Source organism: Ursus arctos, unplaced genomic scaffold (assembly GCF_023065955.2).
Source record: "Ursus arctos isolate Adak ecotype North America unplaced genomic scaffold, UrsArc2.0 scaffold_5, whole genome shotgun sequence".
In the NCBI taxonomy this organism is placed as follows: Eukaryota; Metazoa; Chordata; class Mammalia; order Carnivora; family Ursidae; genus Ursus; species Ursus arctos.
This window is the reverse complement of record NW_026623067.1, coordinates 71,328,411-71,342,270: the sequence shown is the minus strand read 5'-3', so window position 1 is coordinate 71,342,270 and position 13,860 is coordinate 71,328,411. Positions and strand designations below refer to the sequence as shown.

General features: G+C 36.8%; 1 long non-coding RNA gene across 1 annotated transcript in view; it reads left to right on the top strand.

Moving 5' to 3' along the window:
- The window catches only part of LOC113255117 (uncharacterized), a 913,389-nt gene that overhangs the window by 398,330 nt on the left and 501,199 nt on the right, over nucleotides 1-13,860 (top strand). The window contains exon 10 of the long non-coding RNA XR_007190393.2: nucleotides 11,892-12,022. This is a non-coding gene — a long non-coding RNA (uncharacterized LOC113255117). The remainder of the gene's footprint in view (nucleotides 1-11,891; nucleotides 12,023-13,860) is intronic.

Here is a 13,860-nt window from a genome sequence, read left to right as displayed (position 1 = left end):
GATGAAAATGGAAGTCTGACTTCTGGGCTTCTAATAATTTCTTTGAAGGGGGTATAGTAGGAGAGATTAGACAAAGTAGTTTTTTCCAGTTTTGAGGAACTTATGTTTATATATAGCTTACAGTTAATAGGAAGGGGGCTTGGAATAATACTAAGGTCATTTTAAAAATCATTTGTACAGAATCCTTGTATAGAAGAAATCTATTTAAGTTTTGAACACCAAGAATTAGCAAATGCTATTGATTTGTCAATATTCTGTGGTCCCACATTAGCTACCTTGGACTTTCTAGACAGATAAAGAAGAGAGAATAATTTTCACTGATTAGGAGGATACAAGCCTTTGAGGAAAAGTAGATGGTGATTAATACTTTGTGTATCAAAGTTTTCTTTTTTAAAGTTTATTAATAAAAATGCTGATGAGAGAAGAATCAAGAAAGAGAGGTAATTGCACATACTTCTTCCTCTGGAAAAATAATACTCTTAAACATGGCTCATTAATTTCTGGCCTGGTGGTAATATTGATGATGTAATGATAACTCCTATGAGAGTAGCCTTTGCATTTAACACATTTAACTCATTCATGTTTAACTCATTCGATATGATCAATTTATCAATATGAATAAGACCATCAGACAGTCTATTATAGAAATATGCATACTTTGTTCCTAATGCATATGCCTCTTTGCTAGGCAGAAATGATTTTGGTGGGCTAACTCAAGAAATCCTGAATGAAGGTACAAAATGAAGATTTCTAGAATAAGTAAGAGGTACTTGTGGTTGAAAGCATTGTAGGGTCCAAAATTCTGAGTAAAGAAATCATTTTATATTTACTTCAGAGAGACACTATTTATCTCTGTTGGCCAACATACTTTGAAACAACTATTTGGTTTTAATGGATATATAGCTTGCCACTCTGCCATCAGTAATTTGAACAGCTTGAAATACTGTATGTCATCTTACATTGCTTTCTCTTTGAAGCAAACACAATTGCTGGATTGTTTTTCATTGATTTAAAAACATTGACTTGCTGAAGTATGAGCCTGTGCGTAGTCATAATTCTTGTCTTTTCTTCCTCGGAAAAGCCTGTGATAATTCTTTGAGTTTCAAGCAGGTGTCATGCATCAGATCCAAGTGCTTAATAAATGCACCAGAAGTATATTTTCCTTAAGGCCTTGTGTTTATCCCATTTCCATTTATCTTGTGAAATATCTTCAAATGCTTTTTTAAAATCCTGGGAAAGAGCAGGTTAGCATTTCTACTTGGCAAGCAGAGCTAGTAAGCGTAAGGCTCCCTTGTCTGTTTTGACCTTAACCAACGTTGGTGATTCCCAGTCTGTGTGCCAAGGGACTGTGAGGAGTGATGGAGTTGTTGGACAGAGCCCACCAATCCATATGCACACCAAACTTTTTTTTTTTAGTAATCTGAAAAATATTTCTAACATGAAAATATACTGTGTTTTTTCCTAAATGCATATAAATATTGCTGTGATCAATAAAATACAAATACATTTAAAAGAGCTCTCAAATTCAAGATGGCTTTTTGCCACTATGTCTTCTCAGTTAATGGATGGTACTGGGTTACCTGTATTTTTTACGTTGTAATTGATAGTGCTCAATGCATTAAATTTTAAGATGACATTATTGACCATAGGTACCTTACTGATTCCAAACTGAAATGAATTTTTATCATATCCATATTGTGAGTTGATCATCAGCAATTTTACGTTCATTTTGATTAACACCACACTAATACATTAATGATAGTATAATTAAGAACTCTGATAACTCTTCTGTTGCGTGCAGAGAGTCATTTAGTTTTTACAGGAACCCAGTGAAGTAATCATTATTATTATTCCCTGTTTGTCAAGAGGAAACCGAGGCTCAGAGAACTTAAGGATATTGCCCTAGGACACTCAGTAAACTAATAAGTAATGTGGACTTTAATTCAACTAGGTTGGCCATCTGACTCTAACCTCCTTGCTCTTTTGACTCTAATGTACCTCAGAGCAGGATGACAGGTGAGACATGTGTATCAAAGTTGTTCTTGACTCTAGAAGGCATATATTTATGGAATGGATATAACTGGACCTGCCATAAATTTTGTTAAATCTAAAAAAATTATGATTTTTTCAAGAATATTTAATCTAGAAAAATTTGTTTACGAAATCCATGACATCATATTAATGCTATTCAAATGAAACAATTACAGCAACTACCCCTTACTATTAAACCAGCAGCCACCTACTAAATATGACCAATTTTGACCTACTATTTCAAATATCAGGTAAAAGGAGGAGAAAAAACAAGTATGGAGATTTCATAACTTAAGTGAAGGGAAGAAAAGGAGGGAAAAGCTACATGTAGTTCACGAATTCTCAAAAGTGAAAGATCTGGGGCCTTATCAGTAGAGTCCCTGAAGGGTTTCAGCTCATTCTTTTAATTCCTAATTGCTCTGGTGAACTAGGTGTTAGTCTTACCTAATGCTTCTCTTCTGTATCCTTCTTCTCATTATTCTCCCTTCCACAGTGGAAAATCTTACTGTTTGTTTACAATCCAGAGTTTTAAAGAAGCTGAACTAAAATTGGCTGCTTCTGGGACATCCCTGCCAATGGATAGGTTCCAAATTGGCTCTGCCATGAAGAGGCAGCTATGCCCACATAAGGATATTTTGGCTTAGTACTTCTGTCATCTTGTTGCCAGGCAGACAATCATCCAGGAGTGGGAAAATACAGCTGGGGCAAATGTTTATAGCTAGAATGGTCAGCTGGTTGGAGCCCTAGTCTGAAGGAAAGGCTATCTGATGTTATGTTTGACTCCTCATGAGAAGCACTTAATGTTGGACTTAGCCTCTTAGTCCCCAGTCAGAGATGGACATGGACCATAGTACATATACCTTCTATCTGCCCGGGCATATTTCTTAAAGCATTCAGTTTATTTCTTCCAGTCCTCACTGTAAAGGAGATAATAACTTTCTTTTCTAATATGAGAACAGGCAAATAACTCTTTGTAGCTTTTCTAGTGTTATAGTCAAGTTTAGGAGAAAGAACAATTCTCTCAGCTCTGGAAGAAAAGCTTCCCTTTAAATGTGTCTCATGGGCTAATATATTACCTGAAGATGGGAAAACAGGGTGTGTGTATAAAAATCACATGTAGAAAGCATATGTGTAAAACATAGATGTATATACAGTATTTATGTAAAGATGTCTTTATCTAGACATTCCAGCATAGCTCCTAGTTAAGCCACAACTTTTATAATGGGAAAGCAAATCAGATTTGACTACATTGGCTGTTTAACTGAAGGAGCCACACAGATGGGAAAGAAGCACAGACAAATTGCTTTTGGCTCTGTTTTCCTTTATAACAACATCAGATATATTTAGTTTCTTTTTCTTTATGCGTTGTGCATGTTTCTGCCTCATATAGAAAGTCATTGCACATTGTCTTCATCAGTTTTGCCACTCTCTACTAACAGGCCCATTTAGCATTTCATTTACCTTTAAAATTTTTGAGATCCGAAGATATGAGAAAGTCCATTTTCAGATGTAGATGATGGGCAGCTAGGATTACTTAAATATCATGGAAACAATTCTTTTTAGGAGAAAGGAGAATCTTATATTTTTGACCTCATGGTGGGTACATATTTCTGTTTAGCACAAAGTTCATTTCCAAGCTGGGTGGACCTGTACACACACCTGAGTTCCAATAATTTGAATAGATTTTTCTTGACAGAACTTGTATTAACATGATGAACTGTGAGGTTCATTAAAAACATTTAATTAGTTCATGTGAACTTTTCATAAGGTGGTCACATTGTTCTCACTCTTTTGAACTGTCCCAGTCTGTAAATGGCAATAGTTGTTATTTTCATACCCAGGCTCCTTGTGATGTTGCAGTGTCAGGTTGGAATAAGAGAAGTATGATACAGGTTCCATCAAGTATCCCAGTAGGCTCTCCAGTAATTGTTATTATCCTCCAAAACTAGTCTATGAGCCAGGAATTAAAAATATATGGCTCAAACAATGTGGCAACTTCTTAAAAAGTTAATCATGGAGTTACAATTTAATTTCACTCTGAATTTTCTACCCCGAACTTGTGTTCATATAAAGACTTGTCAAACAATATTTATAGCAGCATTATGCATAATAGCCCCAAAGTGGAAACAATCCAAATGTCCAACTGGTAAATGAATAAGGAAAATGTGGCATATCCATACAATGAAATACAATTCAGAAATAAAAAGTGACAAACTGCTTCTGATACATGAAACGACAGAGGAACCTCAAACATATTATGCTAAGTGAAAGAAACCAGACACAAAGACTACATATCGTGTGATTAAATTGATATGACATTTCTAGGAAAAGAAAATCTATGAAGAAAAGACACAGATCACTAGTTGCCTGGGGCTGGATATAGGAGTGGTGATTAACTGCAAAGTCCATGAGGCAACTTTTTGGGGTGATGAAAAGTTTTAAAGTGGTTGGTGGTGATGGTAGCGCAATTGTATGTATTTATTAAAAATCCTTGAACTGGCACTTATAATAACTGAATTTTATGGCATATAAATGAACCTGAATAAGGCTATGATTCTGAAAGTTTATCAGTTTCTATAGCTCTATATCCACATTATTCCAATTTTGCATGCTGTGTATTTCAGGGCAATCAGAGAGAGAAAGAGAAAGAGAGAGAGAGAGGTGTGTGTGTGTGTGTGTGTATGTGTGACAGGTACTCTCCTCTCCGATATATTCCAGCTATGATGGAATCCTGTCTGTTTGTGAATATTCGCCAAATTCTACTCTGCTCCAGGAAATTCTTCTGCTCATACTTTCCCTGGAACGTTCTTTCCTGAACTTGTCAAGCCTGGCTCCTGTTCTTGCAGATTGTTGCTAATGTTACCTCCTCAGAGAAGGCTTCCCTGTCTTTTTAAAGGAGATTCCTGGCTCCAATAATATTTTTGGTCCCTTGTGAACTTCTTTCAAAGCATTTAACCCAACTTTGAGTTAGTTTCATTTACGTATGCATGCATGTTTACATGTATATATTTAGTCTCTTCCCTAATAAAATATAAGGCCTCTAAGTGGAAGTACATCCCAGCACATGCTACAGTGGGGGTGTTTAATATTTTGTGAAGAATTAATAAATCAATGATAAGCGTATTCCCTGTATTAAACCATGAAAAGTTAGAAATATCCTAAATAATGTATGTGGGTCTGCATGTAGTTGTGAATGGATTTATCTCATCTAGCAAATATTGGTATTCCTGGGAATATTCTGGAATTAACCTGATATTTTGAGCAGTGAGCATGAGTTTAAGTCTTAAGTGGTAAAGGATTCCTATATTAGTGAGGGACACCTGGAACTTTGTCAGGTCGATTTCCTAAAATCTCACATGATTCTGGGAAGCGTAGAGGCTCCAGATTTATTCAGTGCCTGGGAATTACCAGTTGCTAAATATTGTTTTTTGACACCTCATCAAACTCTTTTAAAAACCTATTTTTACAATTGAATTAGACCTCCCAGTGTGCAAACCATAATACAAAACTAATGTACAGTTAACTGTGGCCTAAATAATGAGGCTTCCCCAAAACCTAATCTTCCTCCCAGGAAGTAGCTTATACTTTGGAAAAATCTCACTCATTACATAATCTGACAAAATAATATAATACAGTTTTAATAGCTACAGTTAATACATTAAACATATGGTTTCTTCAATAATTACTAATTTTTACATTTCTCACTACTAATTACGGTATTAAATCGTTCACTCCTTAATTTGTTCTGTCATAAGTTTTTATTTATTCCAGGCTAAATGGTGATAGAGTTGAGACTTTTGCACTTCTCCCATTAGCTTAACATCGCTGATATAAAGCTGCTGTGTGTTGTAATGGTTTATTATCATATTATTTTTGGTGACTTAATTTTCCTGTGACTGTCGTCTCAATTTAGCCATTCCAGATGTGAAATAGTTTCAAAGGATATTTTAAAAACTTATCAAGATTGTTATGTGTAGTTTTATATAATTTTAATGCCATTTTGATAACTGCCTATTACAATTGCCAACTGCCTCCAGCTGCCCGTTTGCTACAGGGTAACTTCACTACTGTAGTATTGTGGGGGCAAACTAGGCAGTTGGCTTAAATAGAGCCAAACGACCCCTCGGAATATATTCCATATATATATGTACAGAGAGAATAAAATCAGTCTTTCCCTAAATTACCCCTATATTAATATAAAAAAATTGGAAGAATGAAGAAAATATAAAAGTTCATTTGAAAGCAAATAGTGATTCGTATTCATCACACCATTGATGCTAACTTTTTAGGAATATATTTAGTTGACTACTCTGCATATTTTTTGAGACTGCAATTGTTGCATATCTCCACAATTTTTTGGACCCCATTGTTACGTGGCTTGATATTTTGTTTGCTCCAGACTTTTAAAAATGCAGTGTCATATAGAGGTGGATTCTTATGGAGTGTGGCAGAGTTGAGTGGCTGGCTTATGACCTAAATATGACTTTTGAGTCTTAGGAAGCTAGGTGTTTCAAATGTGCTCTCCACTCTGTCAAGTGGCTGTTTTTCTTCCCATACATCTTGTACTACTGAGATTCCAGGTAGGGTAGTATCCTCCATACTTTTCATTCTGTTGTTCTTCTTTTACTCCTCCCTGCCTTTGAAGGTCCAGCCAGGAGATTAGGCACACTACCCTCCGTGTTACAGTCACTTACAGGAAGAACCCTCTTATTCCTGAGTATTGCGCTTCACAGTCATTTTTTTTTTTTTTTTTAGTTTTAACCAGTTAGGTAATATACAGTGTTATTTTAGTTTCAGGTGTACAGTATAGTAATTCAGTGGTTCCGTACATCACCCTGTGCTCGTCATGACAAGTGCATTCCTTAATTTCCATCACCTGTATTTAACCTATGCCCCCAGCTCCCTCCCCTCTGGTAACCAGCAGATTGTTCTCTATAATTAAAAGTCTGTTTCTTCCTTTGACTCTCTCTCTCTCTCTTTTTTTTCCCATGCTCGTTTTGTTTCTTAAATTCCACATATCAGTGAAATCACAAGGTATTTGTCTTTCTCTGTCTGACTTATTTCTCTTAGCATTATACTTCCTAGCTCCATCAATGTTTTTATCCAAAGAATACAAAAACACTAATTTAAAGGGACACATGTACCCCTATGTTTATAGCAGCATTATATACAATAGCCAAAATATGGAAGCTGCCCAACTATCCATTGATTGACAAATGGATAAAGATGTGATAATGGAATAGTACTCAGCCATTAAAAAGAATGAAATGTTGCCATTCGTTGTCATTCTTATCAACCCTACTCCCTGCCATACATCTTAGTGATTTCTATATCCACAGAGATGATATTCAGGCTTTCACTTTCTTTTTTTTAAAAAGATTTATTTATTTATTTTGAGAGAGAGAGGGAGCAAACATGAGTGGGGGGAGGAGCAGTGAGAGAGAATCTTCAAGCAGACTCCCCACTGTACACAGAGCCCAGTAGGGGGCTCCATCCCGTGACCCAGGAGATCATGACCTGAGCTGAAACCAAGAGTAAAATGCTCAACCAACGGAGCTACGCAAGTGCCCCAGGCTTTTAGCTTCTTGACCTTTTCAAATTCATTAATCTATTCCCTTGCCTTCCATGAGACATTTACTTCCAAGATCATACCAATTATTGCATTCCTACCATAATCTCAGTTTTAGGCATACTACTTTTTGACCACCTATGGTTCCAGCTGTTAACCTGACTCCAATACAAACAAACAAACAAAAAACTCCCCCACACTGATCCAGTTACATTTTACTGTCTTCCCTTATTCTGTTTCATATTCTCACTTCCTTCCTTATCCAGTTTAGATTCCATGGTTTGTAATTATAAACATTACTTTGCTTTTACCCTCATTTCCCTTGTCCCTCTATCTCTTTTTTCTTTTCTTTTCTTTTCTTTTCTTTTCTTTTCTTTTCTTTCTTCTTCTTTTTTTTTTTTTTTTTTTTCTTAGGCTCCAAGCCCAATGCGGGGCTTGAACTCACAACCCTAAGATCAAGACCTGAGCTAAGATTAAGAGTCAGATGCTTAACTGACTGAGCCACCCAGTCACCCCCCTGTCTCTTTTACTAACACAGGAGTCAGGGTTTAAACCCAATGAGACTAATTCCAGTGTTTGAGTTCTTGATCACTCCAGTATACATTTATTATCTCATCTGAGTCTTACAACACACCTGTAAAAATAAATCAGAAAATAGAAGCTTGGGGAAACTAAGTAAGTCTTTTAGGATTATATAGCTTATAGTGGGGGAGTAGTACTTAAACTCTGCCTAATTTGTGCCTACACCTAAGTACCTGAACCTGACTCAGGAAAAATTCATGCTGACTCATCTTATTTCATTTTAAATTCATGATCATTTCAATGGGAGCTTATTGTTGTCAGGCATTTTAGCTTCCTTAGTCTGTTTTATTTTCCCCAATTATCTCTACCCTCTTTTCAAGACTCATGTCCTTTCTTATTCCCAATCTCTTCTGATAATCTTGAGTAATATTACACTGAGATCATAGTAACAATTTGAAGAGATTGTTCCCATTGTCCTACCACCACATCTAACACCCCATGTGCAGGGAGAGCCACAGATTTGACATTCCCTGTCCTTAATGCAGCCCAGCTGACTGTACTCCTATGCATATATAACTTTTTGTTAATCACTAGATCCAAGTTCATTCAAGTAATTGACCCTTGTCTCTGTTATATCATTAAGTTTTCCCTCTTCACTGGGGCATCTCCAGTGCTGTAATTTCTTCCAGTAAAAGAAAATAATAATAACGAAAGTCATCATTAGGCAAATAGATCAATGGAAGAGAATAGAGAGCCCAGAAATGTACCCACATAAATGTAGTCAACTGATCTTGGACAAAGGAGCAAATACAATACAATAAATTTTTAAAAATAGTCTTTTCAACAAATCATGCTGGAACAATTGGTCATCCACATGCAAAAAAATAAAGAATTTAGACATAAAGCATACACCTTTTACAATAATTAACTCAGTATATCACAGATTTAAATGTAAAGTGCAAAATTATCAAACTCCTAGAAAATGACAGGAAAAAATCCAGATGCTCTTGGGTTTGGTGATGACTTTTTAGATGGCATATCAAAAGTACAATCCATGAAAGAAAGAATTAATAATCTGGACCTCATTAAAATTTAAAACTTTTGGGGCACCTGGATGGCTCAGTTGGTTAAGCATCTGACTCTTGATTTCCACTCAGGTCACGGTCTCAGATTTGTGTGATCAAGCCCCGAATTGGGCTCCAAGCTGGGTGCGGAGCCTGCTTAAGATTCTCTCTCTCCCTCTGCCCCAACCTGCACCCTTCTCTCTCTTAAAAATAAATAAATAAATAAATAAATAAATAAATAAATAAATAAATAAATAAAAACTTCTCCCCAAAGACAGTGTCAAGAGAATAAGAAGCAGAACCCCAGACTGGGAGAAAATATTTCCAAAAGGCACATCTGGTAAAAGACTGTTATCCAAAATATTCGAAGAACTCTTAAAACTCAACAATAAGCAAACAGCTTGATTTTTTAAAATGGACCAGAGACATTAGTTAGTAGTTACCTCACCAAAGAAGATGTACAAATTGCAAATAAGGATATGAATAGGTAGATGCTCCATGTCTTATGTCAGCAGGGCTTTGGAAATTAAAACATAATGAGATATCACTACACACATATTAGAATGGCCAAAATCCAAAACACTGACAACACCAAATGCTGATGAGGATGTAGTGCAACAGGATACATTGCTGGTTGGAATGCAAAATGGTGCAGTCACTTTGAAAGACAGTTTGACAGTCTCCTAAAAAACTAAACGTACTTCTACTATATAATCCAGTATTTCTGGTCTTTGGTATTTACCCAAAGGAGTTAGGTAAACTTATATCTACACAAAAACTTGCACATGGATGTTGGTAGTAGGTTCTACGTTTAGAGAAAAGATAAAAATGCTGTAAATAATTACCAGAGCAATAACTGTCATAGTATTTAATGAGTGCACAGAACACTGGATACTGAGGGGGAGGGAAATCAGTTAAAATTACATGATGTAGACAGAGAAGATCTCAGAGAAACAGCATTTGTTCTGGCTAATGGAAGGTGAACCCTGTTCTTTGAATTGTTTCCTAGTTTTCTACACTCCTTTAGTCATAATAATGGACCTCACCAAAGGCAATATGCTGGCATTTGTATATAATGATGATTATCTTTCATTTCTTTTCTAGTAATAACCCCAGATCTCTTCCAGGTTGAGATTTTCATTGGCCTTACTTATGCTTGAGTGCCACAAATTTGCATTGTGGTCAGTAAAAAATAATGGCAATAAAATTTGTAACCCCAGATTCCTTATTTTGACCCGGAAGATTCTCAGGTTCTCACATGACACATGCAAAAAATGCTGTCCCCCTCTTTGAGGTACACTATCACTGGGGAGGCAGAGTTCTGTGCAAATGCTGGCCAGGTAGTGGTAGCTATTACTGCACAGATTTTGTGTCCCCCACAAAAAGGTGTATTATATTGAGTGAGTGTGTATGACAGGTATATTTACTCTAAGTTAGAGAAAAATTAGTCACTCCTGAACTACAGCACCTTATTATTATTAATAAATCACTTGTAACAAAATGTCTTAAGTGACCAAGGTAAATTACTAGGCTACAAAAACTGTAGTTTAAAAACTCTGTTGTATTTATTGGATCCATTGACTTTCCAGGAGATGTAAGGCTTTTTTTTATGATTTCAGATCGTATGTTAATCTTTTAAAAAAATAACATGATGTATTGACAAGAACATAACATTTAGACTCAAAAGGCTTCAATCTGGTTCTGTGTTCCAAGATGTATCAGTTATATCATATTGAACAACCCACTTAATAATACTGAGCCTCAGGTTTATTATGTGCACCATAGGAAGGTGTAAACTACAAAATATTCAATAGTTTTGAGTTGTTATTATTATAACAGCAAAATCAAGGCACAGTAATTGTCTTTTTCTACTTCCCCTTTCTCTTTCATTTTCTTTCCTGAGTCGAGATAGCTCCACAGTACTTTTACAGCTTGCTTTTTCTAGTTCATCATGAGCTTCTCTGGTGAATTGGGATTTTTACAATTGAGTAGTTAGGATACAGTGTATGATCAGAGACTGCTGAATTACTTAGAGAGTTTTTCAGTGTTGAATTATCATTATTTCAAGAATATCTTCTATTTTTAAAATCATATGGGTGTGGTTAAGTGACAAGGAAGGACCAGGTTGACTATGATATCTAAAGAGAAGTGGAAGAGATGGAGAGTTGAGGGAGGCAGCAGGGAAAAGAAAACATCTTTAGACAGTACAAGGAAAATGTTCCCTGAGGAGAAACTCTGAACTGATGGTATACATATGTGATTAGATGGCTGCACACTGCTCCTATGGAGAAGGGGGCATGGCTGTATCCTTGCTCCTGGGGAACGACTGGGAGGCCAGCAAAAGGACTGAGGCTCTTACACTGTTGCCTCCAGTACCAAGGGAGCTGCTCTAAGAACAGCCAATATAAGAGCAGGGTTTGCAGAATTTGAGCTTCAGGTAGAGACTGGGGGTTGCACGAGTTTCATCTGTTCATCAGTTCTACAAATATTTATTTAGTGTGAACTGTGTGACAGGAATAGCAATAGACAAAACATACAACGATCCTGTCCTCAAGGAGCTTATACTACAGAGAAGTCTAAGCCTTTGTTGTGAATAAAAATCTCTTCTAGTTGACTAGATTTTTACTCTCCTATTGCCCCCCACTGGACTGTTGGGATATCAATATAATAACCTGAGCATTGTCATTGTATTTTTATTGATACAGGTTGCCATGTTAGAGGCACTGATGCAGTGGAAAAAGTACCAAACTGGGAATCAGACTATGTGGTGTCATCCCATCTGCCACTAATGAGCTACAGGAGCTTCAGCTTATCACAGAGTCCAAATTTTAAAAAGGTAGGTTCTTCTCAGTCTAAAAGATTTATGCTCTGGGGCGCCTGGGTGGCTGAGTCGGTTAAGTGTCTGCCTTCGGCTCAGGTCATGATCCTGGGGTCCTGGAATCGAGCCCCACATCAGGCTCCTTGCTCAGCAGGGAGTCTGCTTCTCCCTCTGCCTCTGCCTGCCACTCCCCCTGTTTGTGCTCTCTCTCTCTGTCTCTCTCTCTCTCCCTGTGTGTCAAATAAATAAAAATAAAATCTTTAAAAAACAAGATTTATGCTCAATCAGGCAAAGGGGAGGAATTAACTTCAGCATAAAATCATGCCTGCTTTTGTAACTTGCTCTCATTTGTGGCACGAATGGTGGTCACAGCTAGCATCCAGGCTTCTGTGGCACACAGACTCTTCAGTCAGAACTTCTTGGATCTGAGATCAGAATGTGCCACTTTGAGAAAAATTTGTCAGAAAGTTAAAACAAAAACCTATTCAGTGTCTTCCAGCACGGGCTGTTTTACCATGTTTGGGATCAGGTGTTTTGGCTAATCAAAGAAAGCATTTTCTGCGTCCTAGAGTAACAGCAAGACTGAACTTGGGTCAAACACTAAAAATAGTTCAAAGTCTGTCAGAGCCTTGTAGATGTCCCCAATATCTATTTCTCCTTTTTCCTTTGTAACAGAACCTTCAAATTGTAGTTGGGCACATGGCTACCTCATGATCAAAGCAGTATTTTCCAATCTGTCTTGCATTTTAGAGTGGCTAAGTGACTATGCTCTGGTCAAAGGGATGTGATGTGAACAACTTCTAAATAGTGCCCTGAGTGAAAGGGCATGTTCTGTTTTATACTCCTCCCCTGTCCAACGCAAATTTCCTACCCTGGAATGAGGACGCAGTAGACATGGTGGTGAGCCACCATCAACTGCAGACAGGCAGCACTCCAACGATCCTGTCCTCAAGGAGCTTATACTGGTGGTGATGAGACATTAAAGAAGGATGTAGGGTCTCTAGCTTTGTGGAGATGCCACACTAGCCTTGAACTACTATTCAGAACTTGTGTGTGTGTGTGTGTGTGTGTGTGTGTGTGTGTGTGTGTGTGTATACCAGAACGGGCGGCATTTTAGGGATGACCAATAAGAGTGTGGTTTTTAAAAAAAAGTCATTCCTTTTCTTTGTTTCTTTTCTTTGGAGTACAAATTTTAAAAATGATGAAAAGAGCAACATTTGAGTGAACATTAAATTCACATGATTTTTATAAGTTTTAGTGAAGATTCCGTCATCAATAATAACTTTGTTATAATCCATGATCATGGAAAGTCAAACTAAAATAGAGAAGGCCTGAAAAGTGCATAGAGAAGGTTAAAATTATTTTGTTGTGGATATTCTGATATTGAATTTCCTGATATTAGACTTCTATTTTCTCGGTAATAATAATACATCCATGCTTGCGTTGGTTGCCAAATTTGTTTATAAGAAGGTTGTGAACAAACAAGAATAATTAAGCCCCTCAATATTAACTAAATAATATCTTGATGAGGATTTTAAAACAGTTTGGCTAGCATTTTTTCCTGCTTAGAAGTGATGTCGCTGTGAAATGTGAAGATAACACTTCATGTGTTACTATTTGTTGTGAAGTGATTTAATAAATGTTTAAACAAGTCATTACCACGTTGACAGCATTTCTTATCATGGAGCTGTAATTTTGATATTGATTGTCATGCTAGGCTTCCCACCCCCCTTCCTCTGCCCTGAAAATGTGAGGACATGTAAGCATGACCCTCAGAGAGTGCTAACAGACTGCATGGTTATGTCTGTTCTTGAGTCTTCCTCTCTTCTGTGTCAAAGAAGGAAAGACAATCAGCC